Genomic DNA, 27,197 nt, shown 5'->3' on the forward strand with positions numbered 1-27,197 from the left:
TGATTATTTTTGAAATTGTCGTTATCATTGCTACCTCAAAGTCCTCGATTATTTTCTCAGGGTTTATGTATTCAATTTTTCCCTTAATTGTTCTTAATATGACAATATAAGTTACTCCTTGTTTATTCAGTGGCAAAGGATTTGCTAAAAGCATAGTATTCTTACTTATGATAGCGTGAATACTGTATATTTGCTTGAATGGATGCAATGCTAACTTAAATGTTCCGTCTATCACCTAAATAGAGTTATTTTCTAAGATATGGAGGTTATGTTTATGTTCTTAGGGGTTGCAGAGAATCTTTCAGGAAATATCTGCATTTCCACAATATAAACACATCTTTTGGTCTCTGTGGCGTCTCTGTAAAGACCCCTATCTGCATGCGTTCAGTATTATCCCTAACTTTATCATTTTCTTGTGTCTGCTATCAGTCACTTGTGCCTCTGACTTTCCTCTGTCACTATGTCATTCAGTTAAGCTTTGATCCAGGTGAACTGTGAAATCAATAGGTTCTTCACAGGATTCACAAGGGTAAACAACTTGAGCTAACAAATCTTTTCACTTGTCTTTTAAGCCCTGGTAAAAAGGGAACTCCTCTTCTCTCCAAGCCATTCTGATTTGCAACCAACTTATTAACCCCTTCGCTAGGCCTTTTCCCCCGTGCTAAGCCTTTTTTTTGGGCTATTTGGGGTAGTGCACGCTTAGGCCCCTGTAACCTTTTGACCACATAAGGTATCCACGCCAAATTTTCATCCTTTTCTTCCAACATCATGGGGATTGTAAAGGTACCCAGGGTTTGTGGATTCCCCTGGAGGGGTCCCAGATATTAGCCAAAATACAGCTAAAATTTTTTTTTGGGGGGAAAAATGGGAAAAGAGGGCTGCAAATGAAAGCATCTGGGTTTTCCCCTGCAAATGGTATCAAAAAAGGGTTTGTGGGGCTGAAATCACCATTTTCCCAGCTTTTAGGGAATGACAGACTTTTGTCAGAAAACCAACATTTTTTACACAGTTTTGGAATTTTTCAGGGACATAGCCTATTTTTGCTATTTTTTGTGCTTTCACACTCCTTCCAGTTAATGGGAGAAATGGGTATGAAAGCAATAATGGATCCTGGAAAGCTATACATTGTAGAAAAGTAGACAACATTCTGAATGCAGCAAGGGGTCATTTGTGTAGATCCATCAAGGTTTCTTTATAGAAACAAACAGTTAAATGTAGGAAAAATTGAAAATTAGGTGAAAAAAACAGCCTTTTGTGTCAGCGTTTTCACTTGTAACTTCTTCTAATTATGACAGCTCTTTGAAAGCAATTTACCGTTACATCTGCTTTATCTTTCTGGTTGTGGGGATATATAGGACTTCTAGGTTCACCAAGTACCCAACGAACCCAGAGTCAAAAACTGAGCAGCAATTTGCAATGGCTTTTTATTATGTACAGGGGATATATCAATTATTGTGGGAAAATGTATATACATGGAAAAATCGGTATGAAAGACACCTATGTATTTCTGAAATGGGAACAAATTATAGAGTTTAGAAACAGTAGATATTTGCACATTTTCGAAATTCGGAATACTCAAACTAGCATGAGAATTATCAGTCATTTTTCAAAATGACTTCTTTTTTACACAATGTCTTTCATTTGGAAGGCAGAAATGTATCGAAAGTCAATAGGTAATAACAGTTGCTTTACAAATCTGAATTACCCTAAGTCTCCCCATAAAAATGGTACCTCAATTGTGTGGGTCGACCGAGTGCCCGCGACAGAAAACGGCACAAAACACAACGTGGTCACACCTCAATTTCGCAGTGAAAAATGACCCTTTTTTGGCAAAGTGCCTAGCTGTAGTTTTTGAACCATAGCTCTGCCGGCACCTAGGGAAACCTAGCAAACCTATACATTTTTGAAAACTAGACACCCGGGGTAATCCAGGATGAGGTGACTTGACTGCCTCCAAGCAGGTTCTGTTACCCAGAATCCCTTGCAAACCTAAAAAATTGGCAAACAAAGCACATTTTCCTTACATTTCTGTGGTGGAAAGTTCTGGAATCTGCGTGGGTCCACAAAATTCCACCCACCCCACGTTCCCCAAAGTCTTCTGAGAAAAATGGCACCTCACTTGCAAGGGTAGGCCTAGTGCCCGTGACAGGCAAGGGCCCAAAACCTATTTAGGAGACATCAAAATTACCTATCACAAAACAACCTCATCTTGCAAGGGGGTTCCCATGAATTTTGTGGCCCCGGGCTTGGTGGGGGCAGATTGGGGGCTAGTGCCCCATCTGTCTCCCAGGGGGGGCAAAAAGACAACATTTTGCCAAATTAAATTGAGGGGAGCAAAGGCCCTTGCCCAAAGGGGCCGCTCGCCCCTCCCTGGTGTCTAATGGGTGGATCCCTGCTTGGGGATCGCCCTCCTGTGGTGATCCCCAAGCGGGATCCACTGGTCATTCTCCCCTTTCCAATGATACCTCTCCCGTCTTTCTACGTGCTCAGGGGGCTGAGATAGCCCCCTGAGCAAGTAGAAAACTCATTTCAGTTTCGGTTTCACTGAAATGACGTCAGCGCGACGTGTGCGCCGATCGTCATTTCAGGGAAACCGGGGGGGGGGGGGCCTCGGGAGCTGGGAAAGCTCTTCCCCAGCTCCCGAGGCTCTTTTGGCATACAGGGAATCCCTCTGGTTCCTGCACCAGAGGGATTTCCCAGGCGATGTTTCATGACGAGCTGGACTCGTCATGAGCACACGACCACTGTGTGCCATGCCGAGTCCAGATCGTCATGAGCATGGAAGGGGTTAAATAAGGCGAGGTAAATCCTTGTTACCCTGTCTTAAATTTAGGGCCTTACTATGAGTTTTGGCAGTTCCAATGGACACTAAACCCATGATCCTACCCCACTGATGGTCCAGCTGCCATATTCTGAGTTGGGCAGTCAGACCGCCATGTGGTCTTGCGGTTGCCTAAGGCCCGCAATATGCCGATGGTACCGCTGTGGCACCACCAAGCATATTACAACTTTCCTCACCACCACAGTTTTCATGGCGGTGAGCCTGCGGTGAAAACTGTGGCAGTGGAGAAATTAATGGGGCCCCTACAAGGCCCCCTACTGCCGCAGGGCCATGGGGTACATGAAGGGGGCACATGGTGTTCCGGTACAGCATGGACTGCACCAGTCCATTCCGTGTAGGAACGGGCTTTGGCGTCACCACATGGTGCCGGCAAAGCACTCCCCACCAGCCGTGGAGAAAAATCCTAATCTGACTGGCAGTCGATGGCCGAGTTCGGCAGTGTAGGAGCGGGGCGCTGACATGGCGGCCTACTCCCACACTGCCAAACTCGTAATCATGGCATCAGTAATTCAGAATCCACCAACTGCATCATCGTATGTTTTTCAGATAACATTTTCAACTCTCCCTTGAAGGCACTGAAAATCATATAAAAGTGAGTTTTTTTGTTTCACTTCTGCAATTGACCATGACGTGGCTGTATCTCCTAAGTAGGTCTAGGAATAATTTAAATAATGGCGGTGTAATTCACATATTTTGTAAACTTGGCATTACGCTTGTGAAGTGAAACTCCTGAAATTGTGCCGTTAGGCCACTTTATGTAATTATGCACCATTAACGGTAAACATTTCTTTCTCTCATATTTGTACAACTAAGCTCATCTTATCTTCAATCAGTTGAAGTAAATTAATAGATTTTGAGATATCATCAGACGATTTAAAAAAAAAATTGCTTTTTTCATGGTTTTGTGTCTTTTGTTGAATATAAATTTGCATAATATTCAAGGAAGGTATTATTAATCCCTTCATTATCTATTTACGTGACCTAGCATTCATTTTGTTTAGAATATATTAGACTGGAATTTTCTGTTCCCTGCACTATTAAATTCAAGAAATGATTCCACCACATTTGCTTAGTTCCTTGGAGGTAAAAAGCAGCCTTATATTCAAGTGGTGCATTTAATTCAACTCATGCTTTACTTATGTATAATAACTTTGTTTGATCATATTAAGAAAAATATTTCTTCTCTGTGGCTCTGATTGTTTTAAATTCAGTTGTTTGCTAAAATTATCCTCATTATCTGAAGAGAAATTACCTAAAACCAAAAAATGCTTTATATTAATCACATACTGTGGTGATATCAGGAAGAGTGCTAATATTAAAATACCAAAAAGATTCTTTTTCATTTAATATTTCCCTTCTCAAAATATTGCCTTCAAGAAAATATGCATCTATTTTCTAGAATCTGTGTTTTGTAACACTAGTTGTATAGGAAAGGTTTCTGGCACACAATCAGATTACAATTTCAGCAATATCCATAGCAAACACACTCTTTCTGGTTTAAATCTCTTTTGGCTTTATGACATAAAACAAGGAAAGCAGTACAAGGCATGCAGCCTATTAATAAACTCAACATTAGAATTTTCCAAAATTACCCTAAAACCTCACCCTCCTTCCCCTGGAACCCATCAGCATGTGAAATCAAAGGAGGCACAACCTCATAAGCTAATGTAGAAGTTAATAAGGACTCTCTCAGGTAGAACAAAGGCGGGTCTAAGACAGTCGAAGAAGGTGTAGGTATTTGGCACAGGTGAGTTCACGGAACTCTGACGATAGTAACTTCAAGAAAGGGCGCCAAAGTCTGGGAAGGAGGTTCCATTTTTGATACAGAGAGGAATAGAATGTCCAACCTAAGTATGTGCCATAATCAATGTAACCATCCTTGCCATGTTTGGATTTGCCCTGTACCCAAGTGTGTCAGTATGTTCTGCAGGGCTGCACCAAGAGCAACTTCAATTTGTCTGCCCCAAAGGGACTTAAGTGGAAATGTAAGTGTGTTTGGTAGACCCAAAATTATTTAGGCATAGAATTGAGGAAGTTGTGTGTAAAAATGGGCATTGAAATCATTAAGAACTTGGTCCAATAAGATGTGATTGTGGGGCAGTCCCATAATAGATGTAGCAGTGTTCCTAAAGAGTAGAGTTGAGCCAACCATCTGATTTTTGAATGGGTTACCTTTATGCAGCCAGGTAGGTGTGAGGTATCAATATGTGACAATCTTGGTTGCCATAGCACTGTAATAGATGGTAATAGATGCCTCCCCATTCCTGTTGTGTCAGTGTACGACCTATCTCCAGCTCCCAATGTTTCTGACCTGTAGACTTAGACTGGGTAGCAGCAGGCCAAAGGAGACTGTTCAGTTCAGAAAGGAGTTGAGTATTTGATGTCTTAGAAAGCAACCACCTCTCAAAGGGGTTGAGTAAACTCTGCACCCCACGACAAACTGATGGTGCATCACCCAGTGTCACATCTGTCTGTAGTGGAGATGCTCCGTCTCAGGTAAAGCATGATCTGGGTGGAGCATCTTAAAGGGCACGGGTACCTCTATATCAATTAAATGACCAACAGACCGGCAACCCATCTGGTTCCAATGTCTAAAGGATAGATCATCTTATCCTTGAGTAAAAATTGGATTGCCTTTGATTGGCATAAAGTGAGAGGGGAAAGAGGTACCTCGCTTGGCCACTTTGTCCCAGGCATCTAGTGATGATCTGGTTAAAGGGAAAGATAAAGGCTCTTGGGTCAGGTGGATTTATGGAGGAAGGGGATTTTCCACAAGGGCTGTCCTGCTTCTTCTTCTGCTCTGTCTTTGAAAAGCCAATGCTTCTCAGATTCATCACAGGACCACTCCATAAAGACCCTGAGTTGAACTGCTTGGTAATAGCACTAGAGATTTGGAATCCCTAAGCCTGCTTTAGTCAGGGAATTATAGGTTAAGTCTTTGCGTCGTTCTGGGTTTCTAATACGCCAATACAAAGCAGTTGAGCTCCTGTTAAGGGTCCGTAGTGTCCCAGATGAAGGTTAGACTAGAGTGCTTGAAAGGGAAATAAAATCCTAGGTAGAATCATCACCTTTAAGGCCGCAATGCGACCAAGCCAGAAGAGACAATAAGCTCTCCAGACGTGTAATTCAGACTTGATTTGACAAGTTAAATTTTGTTAGTTAAGAGCCATCGTTGTTTGGGTCTTAGCTGTAATTTGTAGCCCCAGTCAGTGAAAAGATATTGTTGTCCACTGTATGAGAAATGTGCACTGTAAGGTATCCCATGTTTGGCAAGTTGAGGGCATGAGATTTTTGGACATATACTTTAAAGCCTGCAGCCTGGCCAAATGCATCAAGTTCATTGAGGAAGGTAAGTTGTGAAATAGATGGCTTTTCTAGAGTCACTATGACATCATCTGCATATGGACTAATAGTATGTTTCTCCCCTCCAAACAGGATCCCCTGATCATAGGATTAGCCTGGATTATCTGAGCCATGGGTTCCAAATAAAATGCGAACAGTAGGGGTGAAAGTGGACACCCCTGTAACGTGCCCCAGCTAATCAGAAACAGACCAGAGCAATGCTCGTTCACTCGAACCACCACAGTAGGTTGACTATAGCTGCTGAGTATCCATCTACGAAAATGGTCACCAAGGCTGAAATGCTTAAGAGTGGCTGCCATGTATGGCCAATGGACCCTATAAAATGCTTTTTCAGTGTATATTGCTATCAACAGTCCTTCTTGGTTGGAGCATTGAGCCTTGTAAATTAGATGAACAACTCTTTTCATGTTGTTACTACATTGGTGATTGGGCACAAAACTGCATAGTCCTGGTCTATGATGCCAGGCAGCAAGGGACACAGATGCGCTGCCAGAATGCCAGCGAAGAGCCTTAGGCCTACATGTAAAAGATAAATGGGTCTATATGATGCACAGTGACGTTTGTCCTTACCTGGCTTCGGAATAACGACAATAGATGCTGTCAACATTGATGGTTGAAATGAGGAAGAGTCCCCGATTGCACTGAGCAAACACAATCTTTAATTAAAAAAGAAATTGTAAGACCTCTCTCTAGAGTGCCTTTGGTTTAGTAGGTGAAAAAGGAAATCTCCCTTTCTTTGTATTTTTGAAATCTCCAAAGTTCTTAAATATGCAAGCTCAGTCTCAATAGGTTCGTGTTGTATCCAGCAAGTCATCGTCCCCTCTTCACATATCCCTTAAAGCTACCATTCCCTGAATCTAAAAACCCCTAGTATCATTTGATTGTCCCCTCTCCATGTTCCCACCTCACTGTAAATGTTTCTCTCATCCTCTTCTTGGGGAGTAGGAAGCATCCTTGCCTCTGCACACAATGGAAATATCTTTGACGAATAAGGAACACAATACTTCCATTTATATTGTAGCCAAAACTTTTTTATTTTACTTTTTAGTAGGTGACATTTTTTTATACAACCTTTTTGCAATTTTACTTTTTCCCACACTATTTGCTTGTGTCTACTTTATGTGAGAAATTACCTATATTTGTGAGTGTTAAATTTATGTTTTTTATTTACAAAATGGGAAGTTAAAAAATTGCAATTTTTTTACAGCCACATAATAATGCACCAATACTGTCTCTCACATAGGTGTGGAGAAGGTGCTTCTGGTTGGGGTTGTCTCCAAGAGTAAGTGGAAACACCCACAGTTGCTGGTTTTCAGCTAAGCATCATCTTTAAGATGCAGTTTCCAAATAGATTATTTTGGTCCAAGAAGAAATTTCAGTTCCGGATGTTTCAATTACACGAGACCTGGCTCTGCAAGAGGGACCAGCAACCTCCTGTGACTTCAGACCCTCCTGGTGAGTTGCCGCGCTATATAAGCCCTTGATTGATTGATTGACTAAAGTCAAGTTTTGGCAGGGGCAGCTGATTGGCAGACTAATGCAAATTAGTCTCTGGGAGCTACAGGTAGCAGGCAATAATGTTGGAAAAGTTGCTGTTCCAAAATAATTATTAAAAATCCAACTTTACCAGTATGGCCAAAATTGCAGTTGAACCATTTCTATTTCTCTACCTTGTTCCAAACTGAGATGCCAACATTAATATGTCAATCTGCAATCTAATTTTCTAGAGCCTTTCACAGTGAAAATAGCTTTTTTGAGCATGTCAGTGTAGGAATATGGCAATACTTCTACATGTCCCACTTTTGAATGCCAGGCTCAATGGAATGCGGTCTGCAAGCCCTACAGGGGTGACGTATTGTTTTTTAAAGGGTAGATTTTTCCCTGACAACAGGGCTCTAACTGCAAGTTTAAATGGAAGCAGTCAAGCTACATTGGTAGGTCTGAAGCCATCGTTTCTTTGTCACACTAGTGGATGGTACAATAAGTGCTGCAGTCCACAGGTGACATTTAACTTTCCATGCCATGTGTATAGATTCTACTTCATGCACTATGGCCTTATAGGAAAGTTAGATATACCAGTCAGAGAATAGCCATTTTTTGCAAGGTTTAGAGATCAGGGAACATACACTGGGCCCAGTATTCCAGTGTGAAGAGTCTAAAAACCAGCAACAAAATACAACAAAAAAAATAGGTGACCATGCAATATATTTTTTATTGAATAATACTTTTGAAACACTAATTTTAATGCAATAATAGGAGCTTAAATCTGGGAAGACAATGGTGTAACCTTAGAATATGGACAGTGTAAATAAATGATTATAGCACCAATGACTAGGTATCTGGAGATCAACATCTCCACTAAATTGTATGACTTGTTTAGGATCATCTTCAATGGGAAATGGTTAAACATTTGCAGTATAGGAATCAGCACTTGCCTCTGCTTTGAATACAGTGCCAACTACATTAAACATGCATATTACCAAATTATGTATTCTTGTTTCAGGATCTGTCTTCCCATGTACTAACAAACTTCTTCCAAAAAAAAGAGAGAGGTCATTGGTTTTATGGGACAATCTCATTATTTGTGTATCCTGAAGGAAGCTTTTTCATCCATTTTCCTTATCTGGACTGCTCTGAATAATATCGGGATAGATACCTGGGCTTTAGTTTTTGTGACTATTCAATTTCTATTGGCCACATTTCGATGATTCAAAAATGCTACTAACTTTCAGTACATTAATACCATCTGGTACCTCTTTCCTCCACTAAATGTATACACTAATTCTGCTGACCCAATATTTTAAGAAGATCTGCTTCAGCAGCGTGCAGTGATTATGCAGTGGTCAAACAGGTCTCTTGCTTACAATATTCATAAAGTGGGCTTTGGGTTCTCACCTTTAATCACTGGTTTTCTTAATCTAGCCTTGAGTGTTATCTCATCCAATTGGAATATTTCTCTCTTACCAAATACTATGGGCTGTTAGGGTGTAACCTTTGGCTTCCAATCAAGTGCTTGCATTGAATGCATGATGCACTATTTTACAAGTATATTCATCTTGTTGGCTCCTTAATCCTTCTTCCTGTTTTCCTTTCTTGTCTGCTGCTGCTTCTATCTTCCACCGTTGATTTATGGGCATTTTCTATTCTTCCTCCCCCTCCAGGATAGTTCTGTTTCTCTCCTCACTGCTCACTCCTCCAGCCTGAGTTGCCTCTGTCTTGCTTGCACATCCTCCCTCTCTTATTCCTTGCCATCATTGCCCTCCATTGTTTCCCCCAACCATTTGCGAATCTCTACATCATGCCCTTCTCTTTTCACTATTGCTTTACACTAGGGGTGGGCGCAACTTGTGGAGTTTCACTTCACAGAGTTCCGTGGAGTAACTCAAAAACTCAGCCAGATTCCACAGAGTTCTGGGTTGCGGTATGTCACACTGATTTTTAGCACCGGAAGCCTGTGTTGGTGCTGAGCAAACTCAATTGTGCCAGCGCAGGGAGAGAGCTGAAAAGTGCCATATCTTAGTAGATATGGCACTTTCTTCAGTGCCTTGCTGCACTATGTTGCATGAATTCTTAATAAATCTCCCCTTAGGTCATCAGTATCAAATTTTGTTTTTGGTTTGGCTTAACTTGTTTATACTGAGGGTAGCACAACCTTAGAAAGACACCGGGCACCTGATTGTTTTACTTAAAAGGAGGAATAATTAGTTTTTTATTATTAATGTAAAATTGCTTTCTTAATTGGTGTTGGTTGATTTAGCTACAATGGTCTCACAGGACTGATGGACTTATCTGAGAGTTGACAGCTAAGTTGATAGCTGACATAAAGAAGTGCTGAATTAGTAGTGTGGTATTGTATGGTGTGGTATGGTATGGGACAGCTTCCAAGTGTTCTCTTTGAGATTTGAAACATTGTGGCTGTGATGGCTGCTGGACTACCTCTTTGTTTGTGTTTGGAAGCCATGGAACGAAATACCACATATCCAAGGGTGCACTGGTGGAAGGTGGAGGACCTTCTGAGGTGGCTGAGCTCTGTTTAGCATGTTCTATATTCCTGCAGCTCAGAATGTCCCCAGGATGTGCCCAGACCAAGAGTGGGCCCGTCCTTGGCTTGCCAGTGACAGGAAGAGGTAGGGCCAGGCCACCCCCCGTTTATGTTTATACCCTGGATATATCAAGGTTTAAAACATGGCAAAAAGCAAAGCTGCTGGTAAAATTGGCTCAGATAAAGACTGTTTTCTATCTCTACCTTTGACAATTACTTGGAACGGGCCTTGGGGGCCTAGTCAAAGGAAATTTCTCAAGTTGAAAGATGACATGAGGGCCAATGCTTGTAAGCTAACAGTGTCCTGTAGTACTTCTAGGAGTTTGTCTGGCCCATGGAATGCTTGTAAAGGTGTTAATGATTACATTATGACAACCGAAGTTGAAGTATTTGAATCAAACTGATCATTGCCCTGCAAACGTATCCTCTTAAAAAGAAGAAGAGCGCACCAAAATCTGATACCTCCTAAAAACAGTCCTGCACAATCAAACGTGAAGAGGTGGACTCTTTGCTGCCATTAAAGCTCAAAGTTGATTTGATAAAGTACAATCAGTTGTTAAACTATTGTTTAAAAACAAATTTAGATAGATCATCTGCTCAGTTTGCTCTTAGGCCTTGTTAATATCAACATTTTCATGCACTTTTTAGATATTCATGATGTAATTATTGCCCAAATCAGTTACTGCGAAGGATTCTGTCAATATAATTGAATTTCTTAGTATATGGCTGGGCTGTCTTCGAAACAGAAGATTGAGATTTGAATCTCACTAATCGAGCAATTTGATATTTTTCTTTATCAGAAAACTTGACTTACTGTGATGTATTTTCGATGTTTTTGCTTCCTTTGGAATCCCTTGCTATTGCATCCCTGTAGAGCAGGCTTTATGGGGATGATTGCTGTTTCCCTTTGACATAAATTTGTCTCTTCAGACAGTTCTAATATCCAATCTCTTCTGATTAAGGGTGTACAGGATTTTCGTATTTTATATTCAGTTTGTATGATGGCAATTTGAATCCAAGTAACTCAGGAACAAATTTGTCAATCTTCAGATTTATTGCTGATATTGTGTGTTTCAAAACATATGTATTTAATGAATTATCCACCATAATATTAACCGGTAATATTAATGTAAAGTAGGTGCGAACATGTCCTAGCCTAATCCTTTTCAGAAAAATTATTTTAAATCTGAGTTTTTCCAATATTTCGAAGAAATTAGATCCTCAGAGTCAAGTTCTGTATGATCGGTTCCGAAGAGGAATTTTGCTACCATCACAAGAATCCTTTATGTGATGACAAGATCATTACAACTTATAAAGTCAGAGGCTGCTCCTCTATTATAGATTACATTTTGTTTTCAGAGCAGTGATTAGCCAATTTATTGGTAACACTGTCTGGGATCTCCTATTTAGTGACCACAATGCATTCATGTTTAATTTGAATGGTCATCCCTGTGTTTCAAATCTCAAGGTATTAACCCGAATTATGAAGTTACCAATGATGCAGTGATGAAGTGAAAAATGATTTTACTCTATTTATAACTTAATTGGCATGCAGATGGTATTCATATCTATCTCATTTCTGAAAATATTTTTTACAGTTAACAAATTAGTTTTGAACTCTAGGCTAAAGATAGTCAGAAAGTCTGAGAGATTAGTGTATTCCTCTTGTTCTCAGGCACGTAGATAACTTTATTGATGCCTTGAAGAGACCCATCATGATCCCCATGAAGTGGCCTTTGTTTAACAATCTACAAAATTGCTTTGAGCTAGAGTGAAATGAAGATCAGAGAAAGGGCTTGGGACAAACTTGAATCAGCTAGTAAGAGAAGGGATGTTTGATTCTTTTGTAAGGTGGTGGCCAGTAATGTTTAATTGATTCACCAAATGTTTCTCTTGGGGTCCATCTCCAGCCTGAACAATAGGTCTCACACTTTATATGTATTTACTGTTATTTCAAGGATTTTTCCACTAACAATCCACTTCTAATGACTTCAACTGCATGTTTTGTCTTCACTTTGGATGAGGTCACTTTAGTAATAGTTAGGAATCTATCATGCAAAGCCCTTAGTCCTTACAGGGTTTTTTCTGTGAACCTTTTTATATCTAATGTATAGCTACGGGCACCTATATTTATAAATGTTAAAAATACTACCAGTTCTGCACACCTTTCAGCTTCTTGGGCTAACTCCATTATTGTGCAAGTTTTTAAAAAGGTAGTAGGGGTGATCCCCCTGTTGCTATCCTATTTCCCTACTAGAATTAATAGTGAAAGTTGCCGGAAGGGTGATTCTGAATAGACTGTTGGCTTGGACCTCAGGAAATTTAATTTTAATAGTTGTGCAATATTGTTTTAAGAGGGCCTGGGAGCTATTGAATAATGCTTACATTTGAACATACTTATTAGTAAATATGAAATTGCTACCCAAGGATGATTTAATTGAGCATTATTGAACCTGAGCTCTACATGTGATTGTCAATAGAACTAAATTATGGTCCAATTAAGAACCCTTGGGCATTGATCCTGATCTCCTAAAATTCTGGGTGAATTTATGGATAGACTTATCTGCCAGAGTAAGGCGTGGGTCTGGGGGTGAATGTACAGATCCCTTTAAACTGGCTAGAGGGGTTCAGCAAGGATGTGACATTGTTCCCATACTTTTTATTTTAAACCTTAATAAGATTAACCCATTTCTAGTTACTAATAGGCAAGTTATTGCTCATACAGGGAAGAGAGCAATGCCTGTTTTGCTCTACGCACATTATGCTATCTTGTTGTCACACAATGCTAATGGCCTTAAAAAACGTATTGATGCTTTTGTCACTTTACGGACAACTTGGACCTTGAAACAAACCTTACGAAAACTTTTATTATGAACTGTCATACAAGGTCGACCAAAACCAGATTATTGATTGTTAAAGGTAAAAGAATTCAGACGGTCAATTCATTTAATTACTTGATTATGACTTTTGATTGTTCAGGCTATTAGTCCACCGTGTTATCTATCAAGTGTAAACACTTTACTCAATCTCTAGGTACAGTATTTAACTTTCCCTCCAGAATGAGATCTAAGACTATTAACCACATGTTAGATAGCTATGGATTCTGGGGTTATGTAAAAACAGATACCTTACAAGTTGAGGAAAAATTATTTCGCCATCATATTTTGGCAGTTACCCCTAAAAGCCTGCACTTTTCATGCCCTGAAGAGTTGGGGGTTCAGCTACTTGTAGGATATAGTTAAATTATCTCCTTCATATTTATGGCTGTCTGTGTGATCTACTCCTGCTACTACTTTGAATAGAGATCTTGGGGCAGATTTACAAGCTCCTTGCGCCACTTTTGCGTCCTTTTTAACATAGGAAATGTGATGCAAAAGTGGCGCAAGAGGCGTGTAAATCTGCCCCCTTATCTCTGATTGCCTTAAAATGGAGGGCCATTGAAAAATCTCCTGGTTATATGGTACAGAAATTGTGTTGAGTTGGGCAGACCAAATGTATTTCTTACTCCTAAAAATATAATTAAATTGGGATGTACCAAGGGCAAAGGATGACTTTTATACAAGTTGTCGACTGCAAAGCCATCTTTTGAGCTTCTTACGCCATATGTTACATCTTATATTAAGGTGAGGACGGCCCTGAAAATAGAAACGTATTTGCTCGTAGTGTGCAACCCCTGGGAGTCTTCAGTTTTAGGGTTCTCGTAGCCGTCCAGTCTTGCACAGTTCTTAGATAAAGACAAAAAAAATTAACTGAAGCAGGGATTTAGAGCTTCGAAACTTTTAGCTATGTAGTACACAATGGGGATGATGGCTGCATCACCGTATCTTAGATTTCAGCATAACCTATCAAATGGATTCATACACACGAATCATACGCTGTCTGAGCATCATGGGTCATTTTGAGTTTGGTTGCGAAGCATTTTAAAAAGTACTGAAACAAACATATTTAGATCTCCCTTCTTTGGCCACTAAACATTAGAAGTTATGTGTACCTTCACTTCTGGTCTGTTCTGCCTATTTCTCTCTTCCTGGATCTATCTTCTCGCACTTTTAGAAGGCTTTGCAATACGTATGAACGTGCTCGCTCTATTATCATTCAACTATGCTTTCTCTTTTTGAAAGGTTTGCCAGCTGGAAATAATTGACATCATTTTTGTGTGTATTTATTTCCAGAGTATGGTGTAGCGCCATATTTGCCCCTTGTGTTTATGTTGATTTCTCCTCTGTCCCATGAGCCAAACCCACTCTCTGATGCCGTATGAGATTTTAAAAAATGGTGGGATAATTGTAGACATTTTTGAGTTTTTATACATGTCCTATGCTTTTGAATGTGTCTTTTCTTCCGTTTCCAACAAAAAAGACCACAGTACGCTGTCATTAATTTTGCGAAGAAAAAGCAGACCACGCTAGACCACCCACAATATTCTCCAGGCCACAGATGTGCACGTCACCAGTGCAATGTTCGCCCTGCTATAATGTAAATGTTGTAGACTTGTAAAGCGCACAGCTGCCCCAGCAACGGGGCGTCCCGGCGCTGTAGACCGCTGGGGAACCCGTCCTGGCTATCCCTGTGAGATGGTCCCTTTCTGGGTATCTCCAAGGTGAAACCAGGCAGGCGTCTGTGGGGGCTGTTGTAGAGATGAGGCAAGCTTAATGCCCAGAGTTGCTGAGTGTGTTCCTGGTTAGAGTAGGTACCGAGGCGAGAATTATCAGGTCAGTTTTGACCCTGGTCCACGACCCTGCCGCGTCAGGAATTGAACCCTGGTCCCTGGCCGATTCTCTGCTTACGGGTCTGCCGCCTCTAACCAGTGAGCCACACCTGTACGGCACATATCAGACACTTAATTAATCCCTTCATTGCCATGTTCGTCCAGGGACCCAATAATGTATATAACTTGTTTTGCCGTCATACACCAGGGTCCATGTTGCAGAAAAATGCATGTAATTCCTGCTGTGTGTAATTCCTTCTGGGTTTCTGCTAAATGCTGGATTTGGGCAGGATTGCGCACGTGCTGCTGAAGGATACAGAGAAAAGCCCTTCACATGTATTTGAGCTCTAGACTGAACTATCAGCCAGCTGTTGAGTGCGAAGCCCGTAGCTATGCTTACCATGAGGCTTTGTAATGGCGAGGTCTCCTGAGCCAGTTAAAGCTTGACATCATTCACCCTCTTTAATTAAAATGCAAATGAAGGGATGAATTATGTAAAAAGAAGATTATGCAGGTTAATTAACATGGAAACATGACTAAACCTTCACTTTGCCCGTAAGTGGTTTTTTTCGGGACCTTCTGACTTTGTTAAATACAGCGCTGTTCGGGACCGGAGCTTTTTTTTTACCACCCGCAAAATGGAGGCCTCAGTGTGCACTCGAAGAAGAACCAAACCATCGACCTTTTATCGTCTGCTATATACATTCCCAAACCAGTATCTATCTATCTGTCTGTCTGTCTGTCTGTCTGTCTGTCTGTCTGTCTGTCTGTCTGTCTGTCTGTCTGTCTGTCTGTCTGTCTGTCTGTCTGTCTGTCTGTCTGTCTGTCTGTCTGTCTGTCTGTCTGTCTGTCTGTCTGTCTGTCTGTCTGTTCTGCAAAATAGAGTAGCTGAAAAAATGTGTTAACAGTCTAAATAAGATAAAAGGTGGCCTTTCACCTTTCACCTTGATGTTTATATTGTTTGCATGTTTTGATCTTCGCTACTCACAACACACATTGCACAAGTGTATGCTGAGCATGTGCTTTACTGAGAAACAGAGTGACTAGTAATGAGCTTCTGGACACCGAACAGACATCTGTGGTGTTGCTCGCATCTCCTAGGCCCCTGCGGTGACAGGCACAACAACAACCATAAAAAATGTACGAACACAGTGACCTTGTCGCATGAATTCCAAATGAAAATATTTCAGACAGTAGAAATGCATATCAGAGGAGACATAGATCATGTGCAAACAGAAGAAACGTGTACGATGGCATCTGATATGTTTTTCCAAGATGTTAAATGGACATGATCCAAAATAGACATTCATATTTTGGATAAATCTACAGTGGTACAAACAAGGGAAGAATAGCACAAAACTATGTGGTGGGATTCCAAGCATGAACTATTTCAATCCAGTATTAAGTATCTTCAAGTGGAACAGCTGATGTGATTTCGTATTTGCTCTGTAACCCCAGGTCAGTCTCCAAAGTCTGTGTGCCTCTCTATGTCAGCTGATCTGTTATTGGCAGGCAACTTCATTATATCTCTAATAAATGAAACACTCTTTCCTTCATTAAGAGTAGCAACACAATAGGACAACTTTGTGGTAATCCAACAACACACATTTATCATATGCTTGATGTAGCGTAATGCAACTTTATCACATTACAAATGTGATAATGCAACATAACAGCATGGAAAACGTTTGCTGTCACTAGAGTGCTGCTGGTGGTGGTGTCCCATAAATACATTCTGAAAAGCATAAGTAAAGGATATTTCCACCTCTTAAGCCCTATTTATGAGAACACAGTATTGAATATGTGATAATAGCATCAAGCATTCTGAATCAAAAACTATAAGTGTTGGCAGCCATCTTGGGACTTGGCTTGAAGTCCCAGAAAAAATGTTTTAAAAAAACAAAAGGGGGCAGGGTAGGAATAACCTTACCCTCCCCCACCCCCCAAGATATGGTTGAAGAGTCCTTGAGGGACCCTGCCGGGGGTAAAAAGCATTTTTTTCTAAATGCTGCCATGGCAGATCAGTGCATCCATAGCAACATTTAAAAAAAAGCAATCAGGGGCTTCCGCTCTTGCTATAAAATAACCCCTGGGTGGGCCAGGTCCCGGGGGCATATCATAAATTTAGGAAATGGTGCACAGGGCCCCCCTCCAAGGGCTCATCGAAGCCCTGGGGCCCGCCACCTCCCCTGGGCTATTTCCAATTATGTGGGGGGCCTCACAAATCTCCCCGCCCTGGGGACCGCCACCTCCCCGGGGCTAATTAAAACAATATGGGGTGCCTCGCAGTACTCCCCTGCAGGGGGGATCGCCACCTCCCTGGGGCTAATTTCAATAATAATGGAGGGGCCTCTCCAAGACACACTATTTTATTTTAAAGTAATGTGGCCTACCCCCGCTGCCCCTAGGACTGCCAACTCCCCAGGGCACAAATGCAATAATTAAGGGGGTCATGTGCGGACCCCTCAAAACTGCCACCTCCCTGGGGCAAATGTGAACAAAGGTATGGGGGCTCAGGGCTGGCTCCAGCAATGCCCAGTTTGCTATGGCATGCGCAATGCCATGGCGAACAGTATTGGCATGTAATATGTAAGGTCATAAGCAGTGCATTGTAGGGCACAAGTTATAGTTAACTTAGCTATCTATAACTACTAAGTTTCTCTTGTTTTGTATGAGTGAAACCTAAGCCTAAGTATAACGTCTCTGTAACCTTTGTTTTTTTCAGTGAATACATATTGATATATATATAACTATACACACATGCATATACATTTATATATATATATATATATATTTATACCTCAAAGCTCCAAGGTTCCCACTTGTGGAGACACAATCTGACATCCACTGCAGCAACCTTCATGAGGTAAAAGCCGGATCGGCGGGCGGATCCAGTTTACAGCATGCTTGTCGATTCACGCCTGATGCGTTTCATGCTCATTGCACTCTTCAGAGGCATGTCAGTCATTTTGGTATAGAGGCCTCACCTCCCACTTAAAAATATGAGCCCTCCAATGGGCGACTCAAATGAGTCCACGTTGGTTTGTGGGTCTTGTAGTGTGTGCCTCAGTTGTGTGCCCCTGTCTGAGACGTTTCAAGCCCACCAATTGGCCTCCACTCGCACATCCGGCTTGTCAATCATCCATGGATGCCTCCAAATTGAGACTCCGTGATTCGGAGCTCCGTGGCCTCAAATTTCTGGGTGGTGCATCTCCCTCGGCTGGGTGGCCGTGTACAAATCAAAGCTCCAACGTTCCCAATTGTGGAGACCCACTCTGACATCCAGTGCAGCAACCTTCATGAGGTAAAGCCGGATCGGTGGGCGGATCCAGTTTACAGCATGCCTGTCGATTCATGCCTGATGTGTTTCGTGCTCATTACACTCTTCAGAGGCACGACAGTCATTTTGGCATAGAGGCCACACCTCCCACTTAAAAATATGAGCCCTCCAATGGGCGACTCGAATGAGTCTGCGTTAGTTTGTGGGTCTTGTAGTGTGTGCCTCAGTTGTGTGCCGCTGTCTGAGACGTTTCAAGCCCACCAATGGGCCTCCACTCGCATATTTATACATACACACACATTATATATATATATATATATATTTATATATAAAAATATATAAATATATATATACACACACACACATATACATGAGGCCAAAATGCGTTGGTCTGTACTCCCATTTTTTGCACTCGCACTTTGCTGGAATTGAAAAATATCTTTCATGCAATAAATCGATTGCCAAAGGAAAATATGGATTTTTCAGTCTTCCTGACCTGCTCAGCGCTGTCTTCCTTACTGTGCCTTCAGTGAACACAGTGTGTGTGACAAAGAGGAGGGTGAGCGCGAGATTGATTCCATTATGTATGTATGTTTATATATATATATATATATATATATATATATATATATTACCTACTGGCGGTCGCCAGTAGGTAGTTATAGTTAGGACCACGTTTCCATAGGAAAACCTCAACATTCTATTTTGAATAACTTTGGCGCCGGTCGACGAATCCTCGCGAATTTCTCAAAATAGGTGGGGCGCTACGCTCCGCTCCTACCCTGAAAGTCTCGGGGGGATCCGTCAAGCGGGGGCTGAGATAAAAGGGGGGTCCCAAAACGCGTTCTTCCCATGCATTTTTCCATAGGACCTTTAGAACGAGCTACAGCCCGAACGGCTGAACAGAATTACTTGAAATTTGGCAGAGAGGTAGTCCCTAGGTCAAGGAAGTGCCTTTTGTAGGTTTGGTGTAAATCTGTTCAGTAGATTCTGAGAAAATAGCCTTTAAATCAATATATATATCTGAGCCCGCTTACGGTACGCTTACCGTACGCTTACGGTAAGCGTACGGTGGCGTGCGCGAGCGCGATTCTGATTGGCTCTTAGATCTTAGTAAACATTCGAATCGGCCGAAACCAGGAAGCGGCGGCCGCCATTTTGTGTATTTCACTCTGAAAAAAAAGAGTGAAAACAAGGAAAGGGGGCAATGAGGAGAGTTACAGACCCCCTAACAATTGTAAGGGGGTCAAAGAAGGACAGAAAAGTACAAAGAAAACATTTATTGATTTTAAAAAAAATCACGGGGTACGCGTACGGTAAGTTTACGGTAAGCGTACGGTAAAAAAAATAAAAATAAATAAATGAAAAGCAGATTTAAGAGTTTAGAAATTAGGGAGCTCTAAAAAGAGCTGTTGTGTTTATGGAGTCATTTTTTTAGTGGTACCTACAAGTAAGTACCGATGCAGAGTCTAAGGTTCAAGAGGAAGACTCTGTTCCCTTCATCATTGAAGTGCACACCATCTCCTCTATAAATGTCTTGCATGTCGTAACGCAAGTTGTTGTGGTAAATGGCACCCATACCATAGTCACGGAGGAAAGCAGAAACAGATTTGTTGACGTGCTTTCTTGCTTTGTCAATCTGTGGACAGAAATGATTGGACCAGTTCCATTTTTGCCTTTGGCATATGTTGGAAAACACAAAGGCAGTTTTAGGGAAAAGTGTAAACAGTTGTGCAAAGGTGTCCTTCATAAGCATTTCCAGACCTACCCCAGTCAAAGTGCCTAGGTCATTGCCACCACAGTGCACTATTATGAGGTCAGGGTGTTGGATTTGAATGAAGGATTTCACCAATGGCATCAATTGGTGCCACTTTAACCCTCTCTGACCAATCCATTTAATGTCTACATTTGGCAAAGCAAGGTCTCTCACCATATCTGTTTTCTCTGCAAACTTTTCACTCCAGAAGACATAGCTGTGCCCTACAATCCACACTGTGAACATCTTCAAAGGAGAACTGGATGCACTCAGGAGGTGTCTTTCAGTAGAATGGCAATATGAAAAGAAAGACAGTTTGGAAATGGAGGCATACATATTTTTTACAAAACAAAAAGAACTGATTGGCTGTTTCATACCATTCTAGAAAAAAAACTAGGCTGTATGTGAAAATTAATACAAGCATGTTTTGTATTGGTACAAAAAAATGTGTAACCAAAGAACAGTACTATGGATTTGCTGTTAGGTTTGAAAAGTCAAGCACTCTTGCTCTGTGGAATTGAAACATTGTGTGTCGAACTTCTGACCTAACTGCACACAGCAGTGTTCCATGAGCTGTTGCTATGGTAGCAGGCAGAAGTCAAGTTGGGGGAAGGGTACTAGGCAGAAGTCAAGTTGGGGGCAGGGTACTTTTGGAAAAGGGTTGGTTTTCAACCAATAGAAATGTGTCATTACATTTGAAAAAAAGGGGGAAGCACTGAGATTTGAAACTTACATGTATATGTGTGGAAAAATAGAGGGAAAGTTTGCCATTATCTGGTTCTGCTGAGAGGAGAGAGGTGAACACAACAGAGATCCTGGCTCTGATATTCTGCTGTTTGAGTGTCACATTTCTTTCACAACTAACTAATTTTAAAGGTGAGTTTACAGTTTGAGAGGGGATGTATGTGGTAACTTAAGAAATGAATAATAGAAATGGGAATTGTTTTTGTTGTAGTTACACATGGTGGTTTCATAATGTGTCAGTCTGTAAAAGTGATTTTCACTTGGCCCGAAAAAAAAAGAGCAGTAAGTGTGCTTTCAAATTGGCAAAGAAATTTCGTTTTGGCACTACTGTGAAAACATGACTCTGTGTGCATAGAAGAATTATAGGCAGAGATTTATTGCGTCTTGCTCTGGTGATTTCACAGTTGCAGTAGATGGAAAAGAGGAGCGAATTTTTGGGGGAAGAAGCAGAGGCTTAGCACACACCCATGTGTTTGCCATGTATAGTCATGCACAGTAATTAGAAGCGAGTGGGGTTTTCAGGTTTAAGTCTGTAATGCAAATACATTCAGCATCACTAAGGCTGGCTGCCCCTGCTGGAGTGTAGGCAGTCACAGAGAATACACACGGTGGTGGTCTGAAAAAAAAACAGCTTGGACATGTGCATTTAAATAAATTAAAAAAAAAGGTTTCAGAATGTGTCAGTCTGTAAAAGTGATTTCAAATTGTAAAAAGAGATTTTCACTTGGCCCGAAAAAAAAAGAGCAGTAAGTGTGCTTTCAAATTGGCAAAGAAATTTCGTTTTGGCACTAATGTGAAAACATGACTCTGTGTGCATGGAAGAATTATAGGCAGAGATTTATTGCGTCTTGCTCTGGTGATTTCACAGTTGCAGTAGATGGAAAGGGGGAGCGAATTTTTGGGGGAAGAAGCAGAGGCTTAGCACACACCCATGTGCTTGCCATGTATAGTCATGCACAGTAATTAGAAGCGAGTGGGGTTTTCAGGTTTAAGTCTGTAATGCAAATACATTCAGCATCACTAAGGCTGGTTGCCCCTGCTGGAGTGTAGGCAGTCACAGAGAATACACACGGTGGTGGTCTGAAAAAAAAACAGCTTGGACATGTGCATTTAAATAAATTTAAAAAAAAGGTTTCAGAATGTGTCAGTCTGTAAAAGTGATTTCAAATTGTAAAAAGAGATTTTCACTTGGCCCGAAAAAAAAAGAGCAGTAAGTGTGCTTTCAAATTGGCAAAGAAATTTCGTTTTGGCACTAATGTGAAAACATGACTCTGTGTGCATAGAAGAATTATAGGCCGAGATTTATTGCGTCTTGCTCTGGTGATTTCACAGTTGCAGTAGATGGAAAAGAGGAGCGAATTTTTGAGGGAAGAAGCAGAGGCTTAGCACACACCCATGTGCTTGCCATGTATAGTCATGCACAGTAATTAGAAGCGAGTGGGGTTTTCAGGTTTAAGTCTGTAATGCAAATACATTCAGCATCACTAAGGCTGGTTGCCCCTGCTGGAGTGTAGGCAGTCACAGAGAATACACACGGTGGTGGTCTGAAAAAAAAACAGCTTGGACATGTGCATTTAAATAAATTAAAAAAAAAGGTTTCAGAATGTGTCAGTCTGTAAAAGTGATTTCAAATTGTAAAAAGAGATTTTCACTTGGCACGAAAAAAAAAGAGCAGTAAGTGTGCTTTCAAATTGGCAAAGAAATTTCGTTTTGGCACTAATGTGAAAACATGACTCTGTGTGCATAGAAGAATTATAGGCAGAGATTTATTGCGTCTTGCTCTGGTGATTTCACAGTTGCAGTAGATGGAAAGGGGGAGCGAATTTTTGGGGGAAGAAGCAGAGGCTTAGCACACACCCATGTCTTTGCCGTGTATAGTCATGCACAGTATTTACAAGCTAGTGGGGTTTTCAGGTTTAAGTCTGTAATGCAAATACATTCAGCATCACTAAGGCTGGTTGCCCCTGCTGGAGTGTAGGCAGTCACAGAGAATACACATGGTGGTGGTCTGAAAAAAAAACAGCTTGGAAATGTGCATTTAAATAAAATTAAAAAAAAGGTTTCAGAATGTGTCAGTCTGTAAAAGTGATTTCAAATTGTAAAAAGAGATTTTCACTTGGCCCGAAAAAAAAAGAGCAGTAAGTGTGCTTTCAAATTGGCAAAGAAATTTCGTTTTGGCACTAATGTGAAAATATGACTCTGTGTGCATAGAAGAATTATAGGCAGAGATTTATTGCGTCTTGCTCTGGTGATTTCACAGTTGCAGTAGATGGAAAAGAGGAGCGAATTTTTGGGGGAAGAAGCAGAGGCTTAGCACACACCCATGTCCTTGCCGTGTATAGTCATGCACAGTATTTACAAGCCAGTGGGGTTTTCAGGTTTAAGTCTGTAATGCAAATACATTCAGCATCACTAAGGCTGGTTGCCCCTGCTGGAGTGTAGGCAGTCACAGAGAATACACACGGTGGTGGTCTGAAAAAAAAACAGCTTGGACATGTGCATTTAAATAAATTTAAAAAAAAGGTTTCAGAATGTGTCAGTCTGTAAAAGTGATTTCAAATTGTAAAAAGAGATTTTCACTTGGCCCGAAAAAAAAAGAGCAGTAAGTGTGCTTTCAAATTGGCAAAGAAATTTCGTTTTGGCACTAATGTGAAAACATGACTCTGTGTGCATAGAAGAATTATAGGCAGAGATTTATTGCGTCTTGCTCTGGTGATTTCACAGTTGCAGTAGATGGAAAGGGGGAGCGAATTTTTGGTGGAAGAAGCAGAGGCTTAGCACACACCCATGTGCTTGCCATGTATAGTCATGCACAGTAATTAGAAGCGAGTGGGGTTTTCAGGTTTAAGTCTGTAATGCAAATACATTCAGCATCACTAAGGCTGGTTGCCCCTGCTGGAGTGTAGGCAGTCACAGAGAATACACACGGTGGTGGTCTGGAAAAAAAACAGCTTGGACATGTGCATTTAAATAAATTTAAAAAAAAGGTTTCAGAATGTGTCAGTCTGTAAAAGTGATTTCAAATTGTAAAAAGAGATTTTCACTTGGCCCGAAAAAAAAAGAGCAGTAAGTGTGCTTTCAAATTGGCAAAGAAATTTCGTTTTGGCACTAATGTGAAAACATGACTCTGTGTGCATAGAAGAATTATAGGCAGAGATTTATTGCGTCTTGCTCTGGTGATTTCACAGTTGCAGTAGATGGAAAGGGGGAGCGAATTTTTGGTGGAAGAAGCAGAGGCTTAGCACACACCCATGTGCTTGCCATGTATAGTCATGCACAGTAATTAGAAGCGAGTGGGGTTTTCAGGTTTAAGTCTGTAATGCAAATACATTCAGCATCACTAAGGCTGGTTGCCCCGTCTGGAGTGTAGGCAGTCACAGAGAATACACACGGTGGTGGTCTGAAAAAAAAACAGCTTGGACATGTGCATTTAAATAAATTTAAAAAAAAGGTTTCAGAATGTGTCAGTCTGTAAAAGTGATTTCAAATTGTAAAAAGAGATTTTCACTTGGCCCGAAAAAAAAAGAGCAGTAAGTGTGCTTTAAAATTGGCAAAGAAATTTCGTTTTGGCACTAATGTGAAAACATGACTCTGTGTGCATAGAAGAATTATAGGCAGAGATTTATTGCGTCTTGCTCTGGTGATTTCACAGTTGCAGTAGATGGAAAGGGGGAGCGAATTTTTGGTGGAAGAAGCAGAGGCTTAGCACACACCCATGTGCTTGCCATGTATAGTCATGCACAGTAATTAGAAGCGAGTGGGGTTTTCAGGTTTAAGTCTGTAATGCAAATACATTCAGCATCACTAAGGCTGGTTGCCCCTGCTGGAGTGTAGGCAGTCACAGAGAATACACACGGTGGTGGTCTGAAAAAAAAACAGCTTGGACATGTGCATTTAAATAAATTTAAAAAAAAGGTTTCAGAATGTGTCAGTCTGTAAAAGTGATTTCAAATTGTAAAAAGAGATTTTCACTTGGCCCGAAAAAAAAAGAGCAGTAGGTGTGCTTTCAAATTGGCAAAGAAATTTCGTTTTGGCACTAATGTGAAAACATGACTCTGTGTGCATAGAAGAATTATAGGCAGAGATTTATTGCGTCTTGCTCTGGTGATTTCACAGTTGCAGTAGATGGAAAGGGGGAGCGAATTTTTGGGGGAAGAAGCAGAGGCTTAGCACACACCCATGTGCTTGCCATGTATAGTCATGCACAGTAATTAGAAGCGAGTGGGGTTTTCAGGTTTAAGTCTGTAATGCAAATACATTCAGCATCACTAAGGCTGGTTGCCCCTGCTGGAGTGTAGGCAGTCACAGAGAATACACACGGTGGTGGTCTGGAAAAAAAAGGTTTCAGAATGTGTCAGTCTGTAAAATGATGAATGCAATTGCTTTCACAATTTATAGTGAAATGCAATATATTCTGAAAACAGCAAAAATAAGGCAAAAATATTTTTTGGTAAAAAATGTAAATATGTGTACTGTATTATAAAATGGTTTAAAAATATTAATACTTGTTTCTTTTTTTTCAGATCGATATAGAAAATTTTCGGAAACTACAACCATTTTAAAAACTATTTTTTAAAAAAACAAATGAATAAATATTTTTTTGAGTGAGTATGGTAAGTCAATAATAAAAATTGTAGTCTCTCAAGGACTTTATAATGTGATAAATGATTTTTAGTGTTTTTTTTAAAAAATAAAAAAAAGGTACGCTTACCGTACGCGTACGGTAAAAAAAAAAAAAAAAAAGTTTTTAAAAACATATGTAAAAAAAAGATGAAAGATAAGGTTGGCTCTTAAAAGAACCGTTGTGTTCATGCAGGGACAGAGGAAAGAAAGATTGGGAATATTAGACGGTACGACAAGTGTGCTGATCTATTTTACTGTTCACCAGGGAAACACTGGTCTCCCTATAAGTAATTAGATCGTGACAAGTGGCGCACCGTACTTCAACCCTCGCAAACCGAGGGTTAATTTCCAGAGGGCCAGCAAAAGGAGATTCTCCCCCCACAGATGAAGGGCTCACCTGACCTGCAGAAGAATGAGTCTGCCCTGCAGGTGATGGTCCAGGCTGAGCTGCTGTGGATGTACTGGCTCGTCTTTCTGAAGAGTTACCTCCAAAAAGATGACCATGTGTCCTTCTGTGTACATCCTGGAGGTGTCTCTTCATGGTGTGATTCCCAAAGGAATACTTCCTGTTAGGATTACCTCTAGAAAGTACACGCTGACACAGCTTGCAAGTAACTAAGGGTGCATTCACCTTTTGCTGGCCTTCTGGAAAAGTAAAATAATCCCAAACATAAGAAGGCTTTACTTTCCTCGCTCTCTGCCTCAAGACAGTGCTGCTAGTGCTAGCCTCACTCTCAGAAGAGCTCTGCTGTTCTGCCATCGTATCCCAAAGACAAACCAGCTCCTTCTCCCAAGGGATCACAAGCAGAAATGAGGGGAATGGGTGTGGTGTAGGAGAGTTCTAGAACTGAAAGTACTTTCAACCAATCAAAAGTTGTGTTTCATGATCACATGACCTACCGTACGCTTACGGTACGCTTACGGTGCGCTTACGGCAAAAAGTACGCGTGCGCGTAAAAAAGACACGCGCTTGCGCGCATGCGCATAACAGTCACTCCCCGGCACTTCCGCGTAACGTGCGCGTGTTACGTAAGCGCGCACGCGTCCCACGCGCAGTACGCGCGGCTACGCAAAGTACGTAACTATACGCAAGCAGCGTAGATAGATTACGGACGTTGCGTAAACCGTACGCTTACCGTGAGCTTACGGTACGCGTACTATAAAAAAAAAAAAAAAAAAAAAAAAAAATCTGGAAATAAATTTTACATGTTTATTTTAAAAAATATATATAAAAAAAATATTTAAGGATTTTAAAAATTTAAGCATAGTCTTTATAAAAGATAAGAAAATTAAATTAAAAATATGTTTGAAAAAAATGAAGAATAAAAAAAAAAAATAGCATTTAAAAAACCTTGCAAATTCACTGAAAAAACCATGGGTTTCACACACGTTATAGTTAGGAATTAGCATTTAAAAAACCTTGCAAATTCACTGAAAAAACCATGGGTTTCACACACGTTATAGTTAGGAATTAGCATTTAAAAAACCTTAGAAATTCACTGAAAAAACCATGGGTTTCACACACGTTATAGTTAGGAATTAGCATTTAAAAAACCTTAGAAATTCAGTGAAAAAACCATAGGTTTCACACATGTTATAGTTAGCTGGACATTTTACTCGTAAAAAACCAATGAAATTGCCCCGTTATAGTTAGTTCAGCTAACTATAACTCGCGCGCCCGCAATGCACTGCTGATGACGTCACATATTACATCACTCATGACATGGTCAGTGACATCACTCATGACATCACTGATGACATCTCAAATGACATCACTGATGACATCACTGATGACATCATCCAGTGAATGTGTGTTTTTCTGAAAATTAAATATGTTTT

The sequence above is a fragment of the Triturus cristatus genome, chromosome 6, assembly GCF_964204655.1.
Source record: "Triturus cristatus chromosome 6, aTriCri1.1, whole genome shotgun sequence".
Lineage (NCBI taxonomy): Eukaryota > Metazoa > Chordata > Amphibia > Caudata > Salamandridae > Triturus > Triturus cristatus.